Raw genomic sequence first — 22431 nt, 5'->3', positions numbered from 1 at the left:
CTTATGAAGTCTGTTGTATACTGAATATTTAAAACAACGGCCATCCACAACTGTGGCACGTGTTACAAACAGAAATTTTAAGCTGTCAACAAGTGTCACTTATCAAAGGGAACTCGCTGCTCTGGGTTATGTGGCAGGCTGTGCACTTTAGTTGCTGCCATACCACAAACCATGCTGTAGTACTTAATTTTTCTATACTGTGTTCTGGAGCCCAAAGAATCTTTAATCCTTTGCCACACAGTAGAGCAAATTTAATGGGAGGCTCAGAGGGATTACAAAAATGCTGAAACCTGAATTGCATTTTTTTTTTCTCCACCAACTGGGGAGATAGATGGGGCTGAGTACGTGACTTCACAGTCAATCATATTCAGCTGGGGCAGATGGCTTTGTAGGAGAAAGGTACAAGCTGCTGTTTGCTGTCCCTGTGGTAAGAGGTGATGCTATCTGCTGCTGTACCTCTTGACTCGAATGCAATAAAATCATAGATGTGTGTCTTGAGCTGCTTCCTTAATAAACCACAGGCGTTTGGGCATTTCAGCGAGCGCACAGCCACCAGTGCTGTGCTGTCTGCCTTTGCTGGGCGGCTGCAGCTTGCCTGCTCTGGTGCCTCCCTTCCAGAAATTACGCCGTGACATTTTAAGCTGAACTTTGAAACTTAAGTATTTCTTTAAACCACTAGCCTTGAATTTCAAGCCTTTCCCATGCACTTTAGACAAAACAAATAGACTTTCCATTTATAGCTGTCAAAAAATTCACATCTATAAACATCCACCGCCTCAGCAAAAGGACTGCTCATTAACCCTCTGAATCAAAACAGCATTCTTACAGTCTCCTCACCGATGCTAAGTCTAAAGAAAGCACTTCAGCAGCAAGCATCTCCTAAATTAAAGACTTAAGTGGCTATCTGTTGTGCTCTTCTTTCACTGTGTGCATTGGCAGCTTGTGCACCACATGTCATTTACTCTTCTGGTAGGTGGCTGGAAGCCAGTGCAGAGGTCAGGATCGGGGTATTTTCATTAAAATCAGGAAGCTTTTGTGGAAAAAGGCTCTTCCATTTGCTTAGCAACAACGTTACCCAGAATTTTATTTGCCTCTGTCAGGTAACACATTGCAATTCAATTCTGCAGGAAAGAATGCACACTAAAGAACCATTTTGTCATCAGGAGAAGAGAACCATTAGAAATATAAAGGCTGCTTTTCAGATCTTACTGAATTACTTGATGTTTAAATTCTACCTGCAAAATTATGTACTTTAACAATAAGTCTGACAAGTCCAACTCTCAAAACCTGACTATTTGTCCTTGTTCAAAGATTTAGCACAATTCAATACAGTCAGCTTTTTCTTGTGAACTTGAAAAACTTAACCTTGCCTTCCATCTGAATCCAGGACAAGACTTACGGTTTCAGAATGGGATTTATCAGCAGATTTAAGTGAGACAAACAAATGGGCAAAAAGAAATTACTGAACAGTAAGCACTGGTCCATCCTGTAACCCAGCCGTTCTCTAATTACTAGGTGCTCGTGTCTTCACTAGGAAACCATACTTTCCCTTGCTCGTGGCTGGCAGCAGTGATCATGGGGAGAAGCTACTTCATGAAATCTTTCACAGCTACTGGGAAAAAAGTTAGTAGAAGAGGTTTTCCTCAGAAAACAGCATCTCAGAGGTGTGTTATGGGGAGGTGTAGTAAGAATTAAATAGTAGAATTAAATACTGAAAAAATTCCACCAAGCCCAATGTTCTGAAGACATTAGAAGAACACACTATGACCCTAAAAATTAAACAAATCCAGTTAAATTGCCAGCTCTGAACTCTGTCCTTTCAAATGGCCTATGGCTGGCCAGTGCCTGATTCTCAGGAGCACCGGTGGCTGGTGAGCAGGTGCCAAGGCACATGACAGATACAACTCCAATGGGACAATGGTGAACTGGGAGGCAGCCTGAATCCTAGGGGCTGCCCTCCTATCTGACAGCCGGTGGAGTAGATCCTGCAGACCCATTGCCACTGCTTGCAAAGGACTACTAGAAGATCTTCTTGAGCTTTTGAAGGTATTTGGCATGCCCGGTGTTTTTTATCCACATGAAGATTGTACTTTGCAGCTCAGAGCTGAGGTAGAAGTGACTGCTCCTGTTTCTGCAGGGCTGAAACACCCAGGTAACTGGACTTTAATTTTTTTTCTAATTTGTCTCAATCATTTTAGAGCGCATGGTTCTGCTCTGAAAAGTGCGATGGCATCTTTCCTTGACAGCTCTGTATCTATTCAAGATGTCTGTCCACTTTAATAACCACCACATTTATTCCTTCGTAGTTGTGTTGGCTCTGCAGTACAAAGGTGGCCAGGCATTTCGTTTCCATGTAGTCAATAGGAGAGTCACACAGAGGCGTTTCCCTTCTCCGTCTCTTCTGTGTCTCACCCCATTTGTAACACAAATAACATAACAAAATTATGGATCAGTGTTTGTTTATTTAATAACTATCCCTTCATTTAAATATAGTTTCTGAACTAATCTCTAGGGAACAATTTTCTGCCCTCAAAGGCAAACCAACCCCCAGGTGTTTTTCATGTCACTGTTTATTTTTCAATGGCTGACAAAAGCAGGAGTGGCCTGACAGGAGATGGTGCAACATTCTTACTCTGTGTAGAATCACCTGATTTGTAAAGACAAGGCCTAAACATGTAAAAGTGCCACCACAGCATAGTGGTGGGGAAACATATGAAAATATTCTAAGATAGTAGTTCCTTTAAAAATGGATTTCCTGAGAGGGTCCTCACAGGAGAAGTAAAAAATGTTTCTTATTTTTCTTAGAGGAATGCAGATGGTAACTAAATTTGATGCACTACAGATGGTTTTACATATTAAATACATTTACATATTAAAAATTATGGGTTGTTATATATATACAGGCATAAATACATATAAAAACATATTAAAACCCAATCTCTATATAAACATAGCCATCTCCTCTCTTTTGTTTCAAACTTGTTGGTTACCTTATTACAGCCAGGGATCACATATAAATATATGCATTTTCATGGTTCTTTATTACAGAGAAAACAAAAAAAACCCTGGTTATTAATACATCTATACTATACACATACACACATCTATATTTTAAATCAGATGGGTTTGTCCTGTTGCACTCAACAGGTATATCTCACGGGCACATTGCTGAATCTTAACTAAGAAGAAAAATCCCCGATGACACCACAGTCATATCGCATACACTGCTGCTCATCTTGGCCTCTCACACTATATGAAGCAGTTGCCCATTCCTATTTTCTTGCACTACAATTATAAAATGCATATTAAGTAACTGCTGAGAAGAACAGAAAGGTACAAGAATAATGATTACTTTTAAGAGCCGGCAACAGTGTTGTAAGTTGTTTACCTACAATCTTTCCTGTTGGATGATGCCAACCAATTTGCAATCCTATTGCAAATGTAAGTGAAGCGGTTACTGTTTTTAAGAAGCATTATCTTTTTTCCCATGCCCAAAGTCAGATATGCTCTACACAGTACACTTTATCATAAATATTTTTCATATTAACTAAAGTCAGTTTAATGTATTTTAAATGAATATGGACAGCAATTTTGGAAATGATCTTGTATTGCAATAAAAAACACACCAATGTGGTACATAATAATTTTAAAAACTCAAATGGAACCAAATCCTCATCAATAACTGTTCTGTGGTTTGCCAACTCTTTGTGTTGGTATTAAATGCTGTAGCAGCAGCCTTATTTATTTTTGCTTAGGAAAGAATGTTGAAAAACTGCATTTGTCTCCTTAAATAAATAGGCTGTTCCAGTTCATCAGAGCTGTAATCAATATGGAAAAAACTGTATGATTTTGGAGACATTTCCCTTATTTTCAGTGATTCTATTTGCCTACACAGGAATAGGAAAGGAAGTGAAATAAAGCACGGAGCTGAGAAGTTAGAGCTATTGTATATTTTCCTTCGGCCTGTGTTTCACAAACGCTGTTTTCTTTGTTCCTTTGTGCCAAAACATCTTCTACAGCCACTGCTACATAAAGCTTTGGAAAAGGCAGGAAAAATTCATTTATAGCGACCATTTGTCTGGCTTTCACTAAGTAGGAAGGTGTGAAGTAAAGTAAACCAGCTAATAGGTGAGAACTTATCTGAAAATTATTTCTCTAGTGATGATAAATTATGTAACTTTGTTAGAACCATATGCACTGTATCTTGGTACACCTTTATTCAGCCTATCAGAAGCAGGATGACATATTTAACGCTCTTATTAATTTATTCTTTGGGTCTCCCTGAAGAGATACTTTTCAGTGAAAACAGCAGAGATCATACCTAATCCAGCAATGATTGACACATAAAATACTGTAAGCATTTACACTCGTGCGTTTGTATATGATGATCTACAATAGCAAGGGATTCTTCTTTTTAAATGCTGATTATTTCTCAGTTAAGGAAGCCTCTTTTTTTTTTTCTTTTTTTTTTTTTTAAATCACACAAACATGCTATTGTCCTTACAGACAACATGGGCATGACAGACATGGCCTTTGCTCCAAATAGCAATACACTTGATACAGCTTGAAAAACCAAGTAAGGGTCCTCAACAGAGAAAGAAAAACATTGGAAAGCCAAGTGGACAGGATCATGTGGTCCTTCAGTAAAGTGACATGTTTCACTTCTCTCATTTCCTGCAAGCCTCTCAGTTTAGGAAAATAGGAGTGTGACAAGGAAGATGTCATCTTAAAAGTACACAGGGCCCAACAACACATGGCATGGGCAGCAGCCTGCTACAAAGGGGAAGCAGCATCCCTCTGCTGCTGCAAAGGCAACCTTATAAAGATGTCAGCCAGTGGGTCACAGGAAAGCAAGCAGTGACTGATTTTGGGCTTAAACAGCCAGTTGAAGGTTTGATATGACACACATCCAAGGAAGAAGCAGATTGCAGAGGTAACACTCTGACCTGGTGTGATCTTTGCATGCTTTCAGCATCCTGGCAATCTCCAGGCTCCCACCTCTCCTCTCTTTCTGCTTGCTACCTGCTAACGTATTTCAGCATCTTGCCTCTTTCTCTCTCGCTTCCATATAAAAACCTCTACCTCCACAGAGCAGCTGAAACCCTTTGGAAAGCCATTCTAAAGAGTCAGTCTCATGTGGGTAAAAGGGGAAAACGTAATATAGGCTGATCTCTTCTCAACATCGCATGCACAAGAGGAAAACCACTCAGTTAAGATACTGAGTGTGGCAAGGAAAGGAATACAGAACATTAGGACTTGAAAATACAGAGACAAAGACCTGGATAACATTCTGCTGAGTGTGGTGTAACAGGTACTCTAGTAATGCTGAGACATTTGGTATGTAAATGCCCAAACCATTCAGAGAGGACCCTATGTTTTGTAGCAACTGCATAAGCAGAATTCATCAAAGCCAGTGGGAGTGCCTGCCTTACTTTTGTCAGTAGTATAATACAACAGCCGCTGCCACAAAACACACATTCGGCACTATGTCCAGGAAAATACTGTAGTGTTTGTGTGTCACACATAAACTAACTCCACAGTACATACAAAGACTAAATTGTCATTATAAAGGGAAAATATTTCACTCTTCACTAATTGTGAGACACTTTCGGAATGAAGAAAATTTAGTCCTTATAGACAGGTATAAACAAATAGTAAATATGCTTACTGAGAAGTGTGATAAAGTAATTTCGTAGCACTAACAGGCTTTCATACTGTGAACTACTGCAGAACTAAAATGAGCTGCCACTTCGCGCTCAACAATAGTCATAATTTAAAGACCACCTTTACAACATTTGTATTTGAAGTCAGATGCTAGAAATGCAACGTACCAAAAGAATCAACTTTAGCCTTACTTCTCATGTAAACTGGGGAACGTGGCTGCTGGGAAGAGTTGCAAAACAGTTACACAAGGATGTATATGGCATGTTTGTAGGTTAATGTCTTTCAGAAAATTACTTAATTCTCTGTGCACCCCCCCCTTTTTTTTAATAATACAGCAGGTCACCTTCACCATTTAACCTCTCTCCTAGTTCAGAAAATTTCTGCAAAATTTCTGATTTTGTCCCAAAACACTGGAACTTAGAGAAAGTTCCAGAGACAGTGAACAGCACATGGATTTTCTATGTTTTTAACTAAGATTTGCCTGTCTAAATGATGATTGTCTAAAGCCTTGAAAAGCTTGCTTGCTTTATCTTCACCATAGTTGTAAGTGAACGACACATAAAGTAAGTGCAAAGCATCAACGTACATGCATTGGGAAAGACTGAACTTCAAGAGCTAAAACATCTTGAAAGAGCATGTACCAAGGTACTAAGGACTGAAAAGCAAGACTGGCTGGCTGTAGTTCTGGGAAAATGCATCTGAGAGTCTATGTGCAAGAAACATGCCAGAGAAGATGTCAGCGCTCACCCAAATCAGTAGTTCAGGAGTGTGCAAGCCCAGCATGGTGAGAACAGCCAAAGTCAGTGATTCTTCAGTGAAGAAAAGAAAATGCTGTCAGTGCAGTGGCACAGGCAATGCAGATTGCTCTAGAAAATGTTTGGCTCGGCAGCATGAAGAACCTTGGTCATCTGCTGCCTTTGAAGCCCGTAGCTATTCTGATCCCATCTGGGCCTGTGCTTGCTTCCGTTCAAAGCTCATACCTGCAGTATTTTACACAGCACAACAGTCACCCATGCACATTCACTACACTTCCGCTTTGATTTTTATGAACAAGAAGTTTTCACAGTATCTGCAGCACCAAAGCACGTGACTGCACGTGCACCCACAGTAATAACTCCGTGAGACAAATAACAAGTACACAACAGGTATTATGCTTGAGGACTCTCCAGCGGGAGCTGAGGGGACACTGCTCCTTGCAGGATCCTGCCCAATATTTTACCAAAAGTATATATAGGCAGCAGAAGTACAGAGAGCTATAATTACTCTCAGATCTTAGATTACTTGCCTAAACAAAATAATTAACTGTAACTAGTAGGAAAACTGCAGCAATTAAGATAGGTTGGCACAATCACCTACTACAGAAAGATACACCAAATAAAGCAAATACTTTTCCTTTCAAGTAGAACATACTTGTGTATATCTGGTAAGGCAATACATTATTTAACTAAATAAACTTGGATTTCTGTTTTTATTTATTCTGAATCTTATCCAAAACACCAGACATAATGGGGAAAAGTTCAGGTGACTCAGAACTGCTATACTGTTTAACTTAGCAATTTAAATTTTCTGTTTTGTTAATGGCATTTAAGCCACAAGACTATTTTTAAAAAATGAATTTTTATCTGCTACTGAAGTTATATTTTGGGAGGTGAAAGACACAGCGAGCTGCTGAATTTTTACATGAATGGATGTTAGTCATAGTTTAATTATTTGGTGGCGATACATCTGCATCAAAACTCCTGACTGTTCTTACTGAGATTCCTAGTGCTGCTTACAGGATGGCATCAGCTACGCTGCATTTTGTAAAACTGCCAGGTGCTTTAATATAATTTTACAGTAACAAGGCCTTTCAGTGTTTTGGGAAAAAAAAAAAAGTCAATCCTTTAACACATACAGTTTTCCAAGACATAAGACACAGAGAAACTCCTTTTTTCCCCCTGTCCTTCAAGAAGGCTAAACCCAAGCATTAAACATAATTTTATATGAGGAACAATTTAATTTAAGGTTCCAATATTTCTCTTTCTCTGCACTGATGTTACCTTACACACACCTCAGACTAAGCTTTTCTCTGTGCACATTCAAATTACAAAATTAAATTTGAAAGAGCAGAAATAACTAACTGAATTTACCTTCAGAAAATATATCTGGTTTTCGAAAGATAAATTTTGTATTGGATGGTATCTTCACCCAGAAAGGAGCACCCCATCTATGTAAATACTTACATGTCAAGTCCCTATTGCAGTGTTTAGCTGATCTGTAAGTGCATAAGGAAAGAAATAAGTTTTTATTTTTCTGCATTAGCAAGTCTTCCGTTTTTGGCAAAATTCTAACAGATTACGATACTACAGTCATCTGTTCCTGACAGAATCACAAAGATAATTTCCTTGTTTAACTGATGTTCTCTGATGGAAGATATCCAAGTATTTCTTTTTTCTTGCTCAACTGTCCTTCTTGGTTTAGTATCTCCAAACCCCACGCCTGAAAGTGACCAAACTTCAAAGAGCTTTTTTCTCTTTTTCCCCCCTGTTTTTGAAGAGTTCCAGTAAAAGCCATACAAAACACACAGCATCCTCTTTCTCACACTCTCAGGAGAACATATGTAGTCCCTTTAGCTCTTGGGAATCAAAGGCATCAGCATTTGGAACTTTAGCTGGAAAAAAGCATTGCCTGGTCTATCTACACTCTTCAAAAACTCCCCTGAGCAGGGAGTAGATGAGAAGAAAGGACATAGCTGTTTTAGGACTGAGGATGGATTTGTTGAATTCCAGTCAAGGTTTGTGACTGAGTTGTCACTTGCTGTCCACTTTACCACGGACACCCTGTGGTCGTGCAACCCTTCCTGCTCCTGAGTCACTCGGTGCTTGGTGCGATTCCTCCCCTCCTGGGCCTCATACCAACCTAGGGTAAGGCAGGAACAGACTGGGAACACGGTGAATCCAAGCGTTAAGGCAGCCCCTTAACGCTCCCAGCTCCTGTTTTTCCCCAACAATGGAAACAGTAACAAGTCAATCACCTCCAGACAACCTAATACATCTTGATTTGGGCTGGAGCACAGGCACATGATACCAAAATTTCAAATTCTGGCCTGCACGACTCTCAGAAAGCACCAGAATATTTAATAATCTGAGTGAGGCTGAAATGGAAAAGTACTTGACAAAAGCCAGTTATCTCGGATCCTATAATTAGCGACCCTAAGTGAGACCCATTGAGCTCTCCTGGACTGTAGCGGGCTGTGACCAGCATCCCCCCTGAGCTGGGATGCCTCTCAGGCAGAGCCTTCTTAGACGGAAGAGTTTTAAGGACTGTCTGCTGGCAAAGTCGGCGAAAGGCCACAGTGAAGTTTGACTTCTGCAGGCTCAGTTATTGCCCATTGAGGAATGCCAATGCATTGTGAGTACGCTAAACTTGAGAAGAAATGGGGAATCTTTAACATTATGCTAGTCTCCTCTATTCACCTCTCTATCCATAAAGAGAAAGAAGAGGAAACTTTTTACTATAGGCTAGTTTCCTCTATACATGAATTTCACTGGCTCCAAATATCTCTGTGTTTGTGTGTTTTGTCTTTATACGTATACATATATATATATATATATTGACTTAGGATAACCTATAGTAAGTCAGTGCCATTCTCAAATCTGTAATTAAATCGCTATTTTAATCACAACATATTGTACTGAATCACTTTGTTAATCTTTAAATCAGTTAATTATTAAGTGCTGCTAAATTCAACCTTTTGATCCACTTCACACCATTAATACATTTTGAATTGCTACTAAACAATAACCTTGTGAAATAGTTCATCCATGACAAATTGGCATAGTCAGCAGCATGACAAGCAAAATCACTGAATACTTACAAAAGCACAGTATCCAACCAAATCCCACCTTCCCAAAAGCATTATAACAATTGGCATAAACTAGGAAGCGGTAGAAAAACAGTTAACCGATGCTAGAGGTTCAGCTAAAGTTGGAAAGGATAAAAGGTATAATTTGTAAAATGTTGGGAGTGTGCCTAGAACCTGCTTGTCAGAAAAGACAAAAACTTAACCATAAAATACACCACTTACAGGATGAAATTGAGGGATGCAAATCTACCGAGATCCTGTTATCAATTAAAACAGAACACCTACAAAACCAACTTAAGGAATCACCTTGCTAAAACACCTCACCTACACAGCAGTGAAGGAAAGACCCTTTGGTCAACATGGTAAATTGATTACATTGGACCCTTTAAACCCTCCTCAGGATATCGATACATCCTCACATGAGTAGAGGTGGTCTCAGGCCTAATCTCAACTAAATGCTGAAAGGTCAGAGCAACAATTAGAGGATTATCCTCTTGCTTTTCAGGACTACCAAGCCCTGATGTCATCGAAAGTGACAACGGCTCACATTTTTCCAGCAAAGAAGTACAAGAACGGGCAAACCAAGAAGAAATTAAATGGGTATTTCATATCCCCAACTATCTCCAATCAAACGAGTTGATAGAAAGAGCCTATGGCTTATTAAAGGTGAGCCTCAAACCACACGAGGCTCAGTCGGCTACTCAGCTTTCCAAAGGGCTTCACCAATTAAATAATCAACATGGGTCCACTGGAAGCCCTGTGGGCTGAGCATTCTTTCCAAGCCGAATCCAAGTCCTTGCACTCGAACCTGCCCACATTAAGGCCAGTATACTGGCATCAAACTGTTCTCCAGCCCACGAGCTCATGCTCAGCCAGTTCCATACACAAATGAGTTAACTTCCCAGTGCTCCTCAGCCCAGCCCTTTTTACAAACATTAAGAAGAATTAACGAGGATGAAAATAATTATTTGCAAACCCTTCAGCTTTTGAGCAGGAGATATCTGTGTTTATGTGGACATAGGGTATAGCTTACATTAACTTGTTTAATTGGAATAAACTACAGCAGCACTTTTTTCTTTTTTTTTTGGCAAAGATAAATTACTGAGTTTAGCACAGCTGGTAAGAGCTAATTCTGTACAGAGAGTTCTTTTCAGTAGTGTGGGTGGCAAAACACTTTCAGCAACTGGCTTAATTAGTTCTTCCTTCTTTGCAATAACACAGGACAGTTTGTAGAAAAAAAAAAAAGAGATATTGTAACAGAAGATGTGGTATAAAATAATCCTCTTTGCTCTTCTGGTTTTGCCAATTCTCCCTTATTTAATGTCACACTAAATGAAGGCTTGCCCTGGTATTTCCCAGCACAGATAACAATTAAGAGTGAGAAGTTAGCACTTATTCCAAATATAGGCAGGGAGCAACCTCCGTTCCTCTGCACCACATAGAGCAGAGCATTCCTCAAACAAAACACCCGGCCAAAACCAAGCAGCACAGCGATGGGAGCGCCACAGAGGGCTTGCCCCTCAGCAGAGCTACCATACGGCTTGTGGGTGGCTTGTTTAGCAAAGACTGGGAAGCCCGAGCTGCTAACGAGACCTGCTCCCCAGTGCAACCTCTCTGACACGGATCATTTATATGACAAAAACCACCACGGGTGCCAAGTACAATCATTTCAGCTTCACTGCTCCCAGTGTTCAGCACGCCAACTGCCGTGTAATAACCCACTGCCACAAACAAGCACTAACTTTAACACACAGACACCTTCCTTTCCATATGAGCCGGCCAAAAGCACTTGGGCTCTTCCACCAGCACACACATGGACATGCAAATGCTCTGTAGCTGTCAGCAAGACACAGCTCCTGCCAGATTAAAACTGGGCTTGCAAGATCCAATTGACCTTTTGAATGTCAGCGAGACAGAGGGTGAAAGGCCAGGAAGGGCACAGTTGTTTGCATTTACCTTCATTATAGGCCATTTAGGAAACAGCTGGAAATTTTTTCTAGCTGTTTTGTTTTGAATGACGACTCTTGAGCAAGTTAAATCTATTTAGAAAACAATTCAAAGTATAACAAGCCATTACCAATGTTTCTCTTTCCCCTAACTAGACTGAAAAGAGGCAAGAGTATGGAACATTTGATAGGAATAACTGAACGTGGAGGGGAAAAAAAAATAAAACTGACGGAATATTTTAAGAAGATAAACAAAATAACCAATTAATGAGGAAACTCTCAAGGTATCTTCAAGAAAAATCAGGCAGTGAAACTGCAAAAACCAGCATTTACTTGTATCTACGGTTCCTTTTTTTTCAGGAAATTATTTTTATATTTGCTCATTCATTTCTTTTGGCAGCAAGTGGAAGACAGAGGGTTATTCCTATAGATAATATTAGGCAGCCTGATTAAAAACAAGATGATATAAAAACTTCTTGTAACTGGCCACAGCTCATTTCTAGTATGAGCAGCCTGATACTGAGAATAATATTTTCTAATACATGTGTCTCTGTAACAGTTTTAGAAAGCCTGTGGAATTTTGGTCCTTGGAAGCTTGTTGATGAATCTTGAAAAAGTGGTTTAAACAGACTTCGGGGGAAAGAAGTAAAAAAAAAAAAACAAAGAAGCCAATTAAGGGGAATATATTGAATCTAGGATTTTGTCAGTGAAGAATCCTGTCAGAAATAATTTCTAATACGACAATTCCCAGTTTTTGTAGCTTGACAGTTTACATATTTCTTTGTTTTCTTTCCATTTATCTGTATAAAAAACACTGAAACAGAAAGGGAAACTGACTGACTATAGACAGAAAACAGTGAAGATACCTGCACAAGAGCTACTATGAGGGACATAAACAGAAAGTAGAGATTCTTCCATTATTTTTCCGTACTAATAATCTCAGAGTTAATTTTAATAAAAGGAGAGCAAGATTAACTGGCAAGAGATTAGAAGTGATTCTTTGATATATGTAATGTATCATGTTCTTTAACAGATATATGCATCCAAAAATAGCTTGCTCATTCCCTGCCAGCTTGCTTGTTTTGCTACTTAAAAATACCATTAAAAACTTATAAGCCTGTGTACAAAAGAAAACTCCCTTTGGGAAAAAACACAGGAAAGCAAGCCAGTAGATGGCATTGTGGCACTTCAAAAAGAAAGTCCAGAAAATCTCACTTAACCAAATGCAAGCCTAAGTATTGTGTTTAACCACTTACTGCTTAACCAATGCAATATTTTGCTCCTGCTCAATGCTACACATGCACAACTGAATAAACAAAACCACACAATGTAACTGCACTATCATGCTAGCCCTGAAAAAAAACCTTCTCTGCTCTGGTTCCCAAATCCGATGAGCTCTGTATGCTAAATTTACAATCCTAGATTTGAAAAGACGATCCTTACTTGATGACTAATGTCCCATGGGCCATGACCATCAAGGAGATCCCCGAGAGGATGTGATTAGTTGAAAAATATTTTCTAAAAAATAATCGTATACAAGATCTTACAATCAGCGCAGTTGATACCATTTCTTGCCATACAAAAACTACTGTGGCATAGATACTATCCCTTAAAAACAAATTTATGGAATATCTTATGAATACTGTCATTTTGTTTCAGTTAAACTAATGATATGCCTTCATGGCTAGGGATGAGAAGACTGTAGCAATCCACCAGTTTCTTGCACAACACAGCAGTTCTCTGTATTGCTAAAACCACAAAAACTTGAAACCATTTTGCAGCACTGAACACAGAAAAACTCAGGAATTTACTTTAAGAACTATATTCCATACATGGGCAAACTTATTTTAACTTAATTTAGAGTGGCCGTTACCAGTAGTTTATCTGCACACTACTTTATGGATAAATCTGCTCTGCCTTGGCCAGCTCTGAGCAGAGGGTTGGACCAGAGACCTCTGGAGGCCCCTTCCAGTCTCAGGTATTCTGTGAGGTTTATATATGGGTGCTCCTTGTGATATTACTTGTTAAAAAAAGGTCTAGTTTCACTGCAGTATTTGTTTTGTCAGGAATTTATAAAAATCCTTGTATTACAACAAAAAAATTTCAAGATAGTGTAATTCAATCTGCCTACCTGCAGGGCTCTTAGTTAAATTCAATAGTGTACTATAAGTGACCAGTTGTATAAATTCATATTTTTTCCATGTCTCTTCTACTAGGGCAAATTAAAGCAGTCTAGTTTTCCTGATGGAGAATTTAAACTTCAGGCTGATAGAGTAATACTTGGATTAAGAACAAAAGAGCACCCAAATCTTCGCCCATGAATTAAAATAATAGCCCAGATATTTTTTCAAATTAATATGTGCAAAAAATCATGCTTACTTGAACAAGCAGTTTTTTATATGTGGAAATTACTTTCTTTTAATTATAATTAGCTTTTAAAGACAGAGAAGAATAGGAGAAAAATGTTCCTTGCATCCTCTTATGAAGTTACGAGCATTACTGTGAATGTTTAAGTACTAAAAATGAATGTCTCCTTTCTGGAACAGAGGTGGTCAGATTGGATCGGAGCACCCAGAACAGGGGAAACAGTTCCTTCCTCTTATCATCACTTCTTTCTAAATGATCCCATCTGTAGAGGTAGGCAACAAGTGTTACAAACCCCAAAGCATTTCAAAGAGAAAAGAATGATGTAAGAGAGAAGAGGACATAAGCACTGCAGTACTTGATCAACTCAAGGATCCATCTTTTCCAGTGTGTTTTCCCTACCACTGGCCACCAGCACATCCTTAGGGAATATATACATACATCTTTCTGCTGGAATGTCTCCTCTGCTTCCAGTGACCACAACATTTTGGCAACTTCAGGGCCATGTAGCTACAACTATACTATCATTTTAACAGACTTGATTAATTTGTCTGATCCCTGTTTGTACTCATCTATTTGTGGGCCTCCTCAGCATGCTGTGGCAACAAGTTCTACTGTATAAATGTGCAATTTGTAGTTCTGTTGAACTCTCAAGCTTGATGGCTGATCATTTTGCTTAGACCTTGCAAAACAGTAAAACTAGTAAAAAATGTCACGCCATTTTTATTTTCTTTAGAACGATTTTCCTCTTTGGAGAGGTTTCAAGTAATAAGTTCTTCACTGAAAGATTCATTCCTTTGTGTACAAATATCCAGATACCAGGGAGGAGGATAACAGCCTACACCAGAAGTACTCAACCAGTTAATATCTATTTAGTCAGGAGCAGAGAAAGCAGGACTAATGGACATAATTCCTGAACAAGCTGGGAGAGGACCTGGACACCTGCAACCGATCTAACAGTAGAAACCGGTTCATGTAGGAAAAGGCAATCTTACTGATTGCTCCTACTACTATTAAGGCAGGGGCTTTCAGAGTGTCCAGTTGTGTCTAGTTACCACAGTCTGGTTCAGAAAGTCTATTGTATCAGGGCAGGCCCTTGGAATAAATACAGTGGGACCTTGCTTGCTGAACTGTGGAGTGTGGTGGCTCACAGGTAAAGGAAAGCATCCTTCACTGTCTTATTTATGATGTGCATTTGGTCTTGTAAGCCGTGAGGTTCAGTGCTAAGGACTGAACCTGAGAATCAGCAGGAAGATGATACTGGGTCACCCAATGGTTTTGCCTTCCAGGAAATTCAAGTGCAACTTAAAATTATTACAGGTCTGTCTGTAATTCAGACAGACACATCACCTATGTGTCTGTTTGAAAAGAAATCTGGTTCTTTTCTTGTGTTCATCAATTACTCTCTGCTATCATGAGAGTACTTGATGAGGAAGGCAGCCTCACTCATACAAGACAGACACCTTTTGCAAGCAAGATTTGGCTGTTTTGCTCTTCCAACTGAATCCATGGAATCTGATTTCTTCCCAAACACATCCATGTGCATGAACTTTTTGTCCTTTGGCATACTTGTAAATGTTAACTTTTCTTGTCCAGCCAGGACTTCAACAGAATCAGAGTTGGAAGACAGGCAAAAGTATTCATACTCTGATCATGCCAGGTGGTATTTTCCCAGCCCACTCAGTGGCTCCTGGTGTAGTGGCCAGCTACCACTAAACAACTCGTGTTGTATCCAGCATTTGTTTGTTTTAGAGAATGGCAATTATAGCTAACCCCAAAGACGACAGTTTTTGAAGATGACTAGTGTTTCAAAATCCACATTGTAAACAACTGGTATAAATTACTTTAGAATTTTTTTTTGACATGGGCTTGGTGCTGATTCACCAGAGCTGAGATCATTGTTTAACCTAGCATCAGTCAAAGGGGATTTTCTCAGATACTAAAAAGACAGTGACACCTGTGGTTGTGCCACAAGCTCTCTTTGCTCTTCCAGACTAAAATTATAGTCAGAAAAAGAATACTTGCCCTTACTTGCACAGACATAGGGAAGATTTGTGGTAGACTTCACACTAACATAGTCTCTGAAGTTTTCTTCTGTTGTTCCATTACTTATAGGACTGGTAACTATTTGTGAAAGAGCAGCTTCCTAACCATATCCACCTACAATCACAGAGCATCTGGACCGAGCTCAGTCTTACAGTTCCCTCAGGTTGGAGGCTCCCCACTGACAACATCTGTCCAGAAGGAAAAACAGATGGCCAACTTCTCCAGACTTTTCTGCCCACCTGTCTTGATGTTCTTTACACCAGTCACTTGGGCAGATTTAAAAGAGGCTGATATAATCCCCTGGGTAAATTAAAGAGTTAATTATGTGACAACACTTCTCTGTCCTAAACATTGGGCTTAATCACTGGGGTTCTCTATGCACTTTCACTAAAAAAACCAGACCAACAGAAAGTGTATCATCCTCAAGATACTACATTTGCTAATTTGCTGTATAATTCCAGGGTTAATTGACAACTTCTTGCCATTTCTGAAAGCAGTTTGACAGATTCTTCCAGGCACTCCGACACTGCCTACAGCAAATCTCTGTGAGGTACATTATTATCTACTGCTCACGACTAGAAGAAAAAGCTCTCAATTCAGCAAGAATTATGGTTCTTAAAATAATAATAATAAAAAAAATCTTACAAACTGGTGCACAGGATCTTCTATACAAATCAGCATTTATAGACTAATATTTCTCACTTTGTTGCAAGCTCACAGTCCAATCAATAGTTACATTAAAATATATCAGCAAGGAAAAAGTACAAAGAAGTAGAGTTGGCCAATTAGGAGTTTCTTTAAACTGCAAGCACACAAACCAAATTTAACTAATAAGTTAAAATTTTCTAGTCTTGATTTTTGAGCATTTATGTTCTCCCCTCCATAAACTCATTCTTTAACTGCATAATTAGTTACCGGAAAATTCTTTCGAGTGATATTTAAACCATCTTCCTAAGCCTGGTAAGCTTTTATGGTTACACTGACTGCGTTTCTGCTGGTAGTAACTTCTGAAGCTGCCAATTCACTTTTACAGCAGAGTAAAGACACTAAGTTCTCACAAGTTCCTACAGATACCCAGCAACCACCTACAGAAGAGACTCAAATTAATAGCCTCTCTGGAGGAGAGGCTACAGCTTAAGTGCAAGTCCCTCTGGTTATCCATCAAAGAATCAATTTGTGAGAGAAAACACAGAAAATCAGATTTCCTAAATTCATGTGTCCACAAACTGTCTTTTTAAAGTTCAGACAGGACAGACGAGTAAGCTACCACAAAATAAGGGAAAGTGTATTCAGAGTCACCGCCGACTGCCAGGTGTTCCTCTCCATGCAGTGGCTCATCACCTATCTTTCATTACTGGTCCCCACTTCCAGTGTCAGCTAAAACTGCTTTCTGCTGAATGCAGGGCAAAAGCCATGCAATGGGATGGTCACAAACTGAGGTCACTCCTTTCCTGCAAAGTCACACTGTAGCTTGTCCCACTGCGCGGCAAATACTTGCCTATCTCTCTCTAGTTTTGATACAAACCTTCTAACGTGTGTAAACTGGAAGCACCCACCACAACAGCTTGTATCTCACTGTGTTACTTTGTCCCAGCTGATGTTAAGGGACATAAATTCAATTTTTTTTTCAGTCACAGAGGGAAGTGTTGAATTGTTAAAGGATATTGTAAGAAACGGACTAAAACTTGCCCTAATTACTACAGCCTGCCTGAGTCAATATGCAAGTGTTACAAAACTTTCCATGCAAACTGAGGAAGTTAATCTTAGAAACAAGAATGAGAAATACTGTGCTTTCATTAAAAAATGCTTTTCCTTTGAACTTCTGATTAGGCAATAATGATGTACTAACCATTTTAGGGAGAAACTTTCTCAGGAAATACAGTGATAACACATTTATCATTTTCTGTGGCTCAGATGATACTTGACATAACTTCTCCTTAGGTTTCCCTTCCCAGCACTCAGCTAATCTCTGATGCCTTAGTTCCACAGTGACGCCAAGTTTCCTTTTATTATGAAGGCTATGAAGAACTGCAGAATAACTCCTTAACTCATGCTCTAGTTAAAAAAGCACAGAGCAAAATAGTCTGAGCAGATGCAATATTTGGCTTGGCTCATGTTAGATTGAGTTTCCTACTTTATGTTTTTATACTTGAAAAGTTAATGAATGTATTTTTGGTCTTTATCTTACTCTACTTTCCTTAAAAAAAAGGAAAAAAAGCCCCTGCACACAATACAGCTCTGAAGTAACACTGCCAAGGAGGGATCACTCTTACATAAAGGATCTGGAGCAGTTTGTTCATGCAAGAATCCAGTTCAGGAGGAAAGCAAAGTCAGGTCACTCTGGATCTGCGAGTGGACCATGGGTTCTTGAGTACAGGTTTCTAGGGCAAAAGTCAGTCAAGTGCATAGAATGAAATGATGGTGTTCAACAGCATCCAGTGTCCCACCTGCAGTCACTGGTTTCATGGTAAGGGAACTGGGGGAAAGAGAGCTGTTTCCTAATGTGACAGCAAATCATTACTAACAGGTCTGTTCAGTAACACCAGTTGAGAAAGCCAGAAGCAAGTGCTAGTAGGCCACAGCTAATGTAAACAAATAAAACAAAACCAAAACCAAACATTAGCCAATGTCAGAGAAGAAGAAACCATCTTTTGGAGGATAAAGAGATACTGGCAAAAATTGGCAATAAACTAGAAATGATCCATTATTTTCATAAGAGGCAGGAGCTTTCCATCCATTTCAGAACACAGTAAGACACCTTGAAGTCAGACACCATTTACTGCTAAGTTAAATGATGGGAAAAAAACCACTACATATGACTGCTCAGAATTTTAGCACACTGCATTTGCTTTTACATCCATAAAGGACCATCTCTACACTGTTAAATGCTGAGAACATCAGTTTATACTGAACGTATTTTGCTTCTGCTATAAAAATATAAGAAAGAAAAAAGTTCCTGGCACAGAGATTTGGTCTCTTTGTGCCAATAATGCTAGTCAATATTAACATGTAAGTTTTTAATGATTCACTACACTGTTTGATTATCCACTCCCCAAAACCACCTTAATTAGCAGAAATATTGATTTTACAATGTTCAGTCCTACAAGCTTAAGAAATACAAAAAGATAAACCTAGTCCTGAATAATGAAATATTAAACTGATATAGTAGTAAAATTGTAGCAAAGGTAAAATGTCCTCCTGCATCTAAATTGAGTTGCAGTAGATAACATTTTGAATAATTTTAGTTTGAATCCTGCTGAGGCAATCATTTACAGAGTGTTGCCTTGCCAAGCAAGTCACCAAGCGCTCCTCGAGAAGACATGATTGTACTGTTGCCACAATGTACTGTCTGGTTCAAGATATTCTCCCCAAAGTACAATAGTCATGGCACAAAGCAAACAGTACCAAAGGTGTAGCTGACAAGCTTTTCCTATCAAGGAAAAAAGCCACCTGGTCCAAATTAAGTTTTTAAAAAGAATGACAGAAAGTTAGTGCTTTTTCATTCAACATAAAAAGAACTTGACAACGTTTTTTTCCAGATTATCGATCTAATAAAAATAATTTTTCTGCTTTGCTTTTATATGAATGGGAAATTCTGAGCATCTTTTCAGTCTCAGAAACCATAGCAAAGTTACAGTCAATGGACAGATGCCTAAAATAGCAAAAAGAACTCCATTCTTCATAACATTAACAGATAGACTTAATATCACTTAAAGTCTGAAGGGACAAGCATGATATGTCAATGTTACCTTCTGTTTTAAAGCAGCCACAGTATTGCCAGTATTTTCTGAGACAAAGCTGTAACTATTTAAGCTACAGGACCTTCACTTCTTTTAAATTCTGCATTTGCACAAGTATATTTGAAATAAAATGTTAGCTGCCTTCTATAACAAAAGATTAAACACTCTCATTAAGTGCCCAGATTGATAATTTAGTGGAAGACTCTTGTCACTTCATACGTTTTAGTAAAAAAAACCAGACACCTACCCAAGCACTTTCTCTCTTCCTTATTTCTTTAAAGGACCAACCTATATTGCTAGATCAGCACTCATAGAAAAGGAGGGAGCAAATAGTTTTTAAGTAAAAAGAACACATTTTAATCCATTCTTCCTTGAAAGTAAATGTATCTTTCAGGAGAGATAAAAAGCATGTCTTCTCTGTAAGTAAGTCCTTATGTAAAGAACTAAAGTAAATAACTAAGTCCTGGCTAATATTTGACAGTTGCTGCCTTATGGAAACACTGAGGTCTGCAAGGACAGTGGCAGAATGATTAAACAGTAAAACAGTATGTCAGCTGTTGAAGAGATTAAAACCCAACAGCCTGTATAACAGCAACAAGAAAAAAGACCAACAGGACAACAGCAAGCGGTGGCATCAGCATTACCAGAAACGTGTGCGTAAAAGAGGCTTTAGTTCCTATTTTGGCATCTAAGCAAGTACCTTAATTCTCAAGCATCCTGAGGCCAGCAAGACCTACTAAGGTTCAGCCCATTTAACAAATTATGTTGTCTAAACATCAATTTGGGAACTCTTCTCCACCCCCCCCCCCGCCCCTTCTTTTCTTTTTAAAGAGATTTTTGGTACTGCTGGTGTTAGCAGCCGGTTCTGAGCGTTGGGTGCTGGAGCATGCCCCCTCCCTGCTGCTGGAGAGCAGCAGCCCTGGTGCCTGGGGCACCACTGCTGGGAGGGAGCCCATAGGGAGCGGCTCTGTGCCTGCTGCTCCCCGATGCTAATGGTTATCAGATGGCACTGTGGGTGCTTTGACACGTCCGTACGGCTTGTTATGAGTCATACACACAATGCAACACTGCCAGGACTCTAAACTGGTACCTCAGGCAGAGCATACACTGGCACATTTTCTTCCCACTTGCAAGAACCAAGACTCCAGATCTTGACTCCTTTGCTTCTCCAGAAAAATGCACCACAAACACAGTCAAAACCAACTAGCATGGCAGGTTGTGGAAAGTATTAAAACTCTTTTATGACTGCATATCTGCCAGAGATGTGCTAAGGAAGTTTTCTTATGGCTGTCCATGCCCCTTCAGTTCCATCTATGTCAGAACAGCTGTTCTACACCCCAGTGCAAAAGGTTAACTGGGGGACTGCCAGTATAAACAGAATCCCAAGCAGATCTGCCCTAAAAGACATTTAATGAAGAGTTGTATGGACATCAGCTGTTGTTGTCAGCATCAGTCAATAGCTGATATATGCTGAGTCTCGCCCTGTTGTCTACAACAGCCAGAGGGCAGCTGATTTGGGGATGCGTGATGGCTCTATGCTAGGCTTGGTACACAACCACAGCCACACCGTGGGCTTCCCACAGATGGTGGCTAGTGCTGGCTTGCAAGACAGCAATGTTGTAGCAGCTCAAGCTGTCAACAAGCTGTTGCAAAGTTTTCCTTCGGACTGTTTTAGCTTTAGGTATGTCTTTGTTTTCCTTTTCATTGACTTTATTGAGAAGATTAATGATGAAAATGAGATCTATCGGAACTTGCTTCTCTACATGAATGGTACCTTCAAAGTCCATCTAGGACCTGGCAATAGAGTCCTTAAGGATGCTAACAGAACTCCTAAATGTCGTATTTGAATGGATGCAGCATACTGCTTGTACTGATCTTTAGCTATTTACCAGAAAGACTTTGACAGGTTTCTTAATAAGTAGAATTTACTGAGAAATTAATACATGAGACAGATAGATGCATGAACTTAAATTAATAAGGCAGCAAATAATGCAAACAGAAATAAAATATTATCTACTTAAACATAATTGAGTAAATAGATTCCTATAGAGAAAACAGTTTTTAGGTCATATTCAGTGCAACTGAAATGGACTGGGTACTGATTTCTACCTGTTGCTACAGCTTCCAATTCTCACTTTTTTAGTGTTCTGTACATTGTCTAACGTTTTCAGCATTGCAAACTTTTTTCTTAAATCAGTAATTTGGAAAAAAATGTGTTCAGTTCCATGACAGCACATTTCATCATAGGTAATCAAAAACATTTTGCCAAATGGATCAGTTAAATTTCACAAGTTTGCTGTAATGTAATGCAATAACACCAACTTTTTTTAACCTCTACCTGGTTAAACTTTCTGGTAGAAAACTTGAGTATTTGCATGTAAACAAAAAATGATTTTTTCAGCTGTCAGGTCTGCTTGACAATCAGAAGAATTTCATCAGCACTCACAAGCTACTTTTAGTTCTGCTGATCAGATCCATGCTGCTGTCTTTGAGTTAGGATACACAGGGAAAACTGATAAAATTTGAGAAAAGGTGAGTCATAGGACCAGAGCAGGCACAAATGAAGGTGAAATGTTACTATTTTGTTTAAAATATTTATTACCAATTATAACTTTTGTCCTTACGGATTTCTGTTAACATAAGTTCCTGATCCAAAGAGAGCAAGAGAACAAGGCAGAGGCTGATAATTTCTAATATGGATGATGATTTACAACTGAACAATCACAGACAGCGATCTGGGCAGGTTACTCCATTATCCTTGCCCTGTTACTGAATGTTGTAAGAAGATGGGGATACTTAGGAGACCTTTTACGAATGCCAGCAAGAA

At 39.2% G+C, this 22431-nt stretch overlaps 1 protein-coding gene and 1 long non-coding RNA gene across 5 annotated transcripts in view; one reads left to right on the top strand and one right to left on the bottom strand.

The window, feature by feature from the left end:
- LYRM4 (LYR motif containing 4) overlaps positions 1–22431 on the bottom strand; it is a 96203-nt gene that overhangs the window by 3063 nt on the left and 70709 nt on the right. The window lies entirely within an intron of this gene.
- Positions 8900–10581, top strand: LOC147601697 (uncharacterized). Its single transcript, XR_015257633.1, has 2 exons — positions 8900–9054; positions 10014–10581. It is a non-coding gene; the product is annotated as an uncharacterized LOC147601697 (long non-coding RNA).

The sequence above is a fragment of the Chlamydotis macqueenii genome, chromosome 2 (genome assembly GCF_036417535.1).
Source record: "Chlamydotis macqueenii isolate bChlMac1 chromosome 2, bChlMac1.mat, whole genome shotgun sequence".
NCBI lineage: Eukaryota > Metazoa > Chordata > Aves > Otidiformes > Otididae > Chlamydotis > Chlamydotis macqueenii.
Note: the sequence above shows the minus strand (reverse complement) of the source record. Positions and strands in the feature narration are given on the sequence as shown.